This window comes from Poecilia formosa, unplaced genomic scaffold (assembly GCF_000485575.1).
Source record: "Poecilia formosa unplaced genomic scaffold, Poecilia_formosa-5.1.2 Scaffold867, whole genome shotgun sequence".
Taxonomy (NCBI): Eukaryota; Metazoa; Chordata; class Actinopteri; order Cyprinodontiformes; family Poeciliidae; genus Poecilia; species Poecilia formosa.
In genome coordinates, this window is record NW_006800806.1 from 76,126 (window position 1) to 78,285 (window position 2,160).

Here is a 2,160-nt window from a genome sequence, read left to right on the forward strand (position 1 = left end):
AGGAATGCATTGTGTTTCAGTTCCAAAATTTTAATGATCAAACTGGAGTCAAGATCAAGCTGGAGTGAAAGCCTCCGATGAGTCCAAAGAATAAGGAACTGAGAGGGAACTTGATATTTTGTCTCAATCTATGTAGTTTAATTGCTCTCCACTCCCAAAGACAGAGTTCTGCATAGGCACAGGTAAGAGACATGGAGACTCTGCAGATTGCCCCTTCACCTTTCAGTTGGTGTCAGGATTAGAAACCTTGCAGGTGGCTGGAAGGCCGAGTGTGGCAGCGTTCATCCAAAGTCCTGGTTCTGTTCAGCTGGATGCAGACGTACCAGTGCCACACGTCTCTAGAAGGTCTGGAAATGGTCTTGAAACTTTGACTCAACATCCCACAGCCTGCTGGTCAAACAGAGACAACATTCTGAGAAGCTGTTTTAAGGTTCTTTGTAATGTAAGTGAGCATGTCCAGCCCAACAATAACTGATTTAATACCCAGCAGAGTTTGGAAGAGCATGATGGAGGAAGGAAGTCATCATAACCCAATAAAAAGAAGAATTCTGCATATTCAAACAAATAAAACTCGTCTTTCCCTCTCTGTCTGGTCTTCACGGTTCTTTCATTGGATTTTTTTTTTCTTGATAAACATCTGCTTTCTTTGAAAGAGTTCTTTTTTCTGCAGAGATGATGTGGAAATTCTTATTCTGATGTAACTGGAAACAGGGAGCTATTCCAAAAAATCCTAGCATTTTGGTACAGTATCAGTGTGGCAGTGAGCCGCCTGCTGGCTACTGACCAGGACAAATGTCTGAAGCTCCCAGAGGATCCACCAGCCCCCTCAACACAGACCAAGTCGGCCCCAAAAACCTCCAAATGTCTCCAACAAGCTGAAACCGACCAAAGACCAGATGCTCGGGATTCTTTTCTTTCAGGATGGAAAAACAGATTGCAGTCCCAGACTGAGAAGAGAAGTCTTGCCATATTCTTATCAAAATATTAAATACATCAAAGTGTGCATATGTGACAGTTAAGTCAAGTCGTGGTGAACCGTAGAGCGGTTTAAAATATGCCTAGGATCTCATTGCTCAGCCTTATTATACAGCCATCACCTTTACCCAACTGAGAAAAAGCGAAGATTAGGGCAAAGAGGCTGGAATTGTTAGTTTGTTCTCCCAAACATCCGGACATCCAGCCAATGGTTATTAGCATGTCTGCTAAAAGCTTTGTCTCGTTCAAACATTTCCATGTGTCGTCTTTCAGCCTCCTCCTCTGCAGCTGTGCGTGGCTGAAGCGTCCTCACCTTTAACTGCTGTGTGGGAGCCATAAACCTTGATAGAACCTGCAGGTACGGCTTGGAATAACACTGCTAGCTTTAATGAGGTTAATAAAAGGCCAACGGGGTCTTTAGATGAGACAGGGGAAGGTTGGAGCCCGGCTTCATGTGTTCAGAATTTTTCGGAAGTTTCTCTTTCTTTTATTTTTTCTTTTTGGTGGAAACATGAAACATCCATTCAGCGTCATTTTGATGTAAGCCAGATCTCTCTGACAAGTTCTGCCAATATGACATCTTTAATTACACAATGTGACGCTGCATGGTTACCATCAATGTCTACATGCTGAGATCACACAGTGTGATGTGTTCAAGTCCTGTATCATATCAGAAATGTCTGTGTTGTTGCGGGTCAGGAGGCTGTTAGGGATTCGTTTCTAAAAGAGACAACTTTGATTCTTTTGAAACAGGGCTACATGGAAATAATGTAAGTGGTAAGATTATTACACACAGAGGATAATACATAATGTCCTTTTGTACAAATACATTACCCCCATCAGGGGTTTTAAGCCAACAGGTAGCTCTCAGCTCCTTCAGACTAGCCAGTAGCAATTGGCAAACGTCTGGTGGAACTGAACATCTGCTGAGCTCAGTATAGGAGCTATTTCTCAAAGTAATGCTGTTAAAAACCTTGTTCAAGAGTTAATACAGGAGCCATGTTTCAATGACTTCCTGAAGACAAAGTTTCAGAAAGAGCAGGAGCTTCTTAAAGAGACAGAGGCCCATTTACAAAGTCCATACAAAGGTGGAGACATATTGGACTACAGTGCCAGCAAAACCATGCTATCACCAAGAACTTCTACAAAATACTTGAGGAGAGAATCATACCAACTTGAAACAAG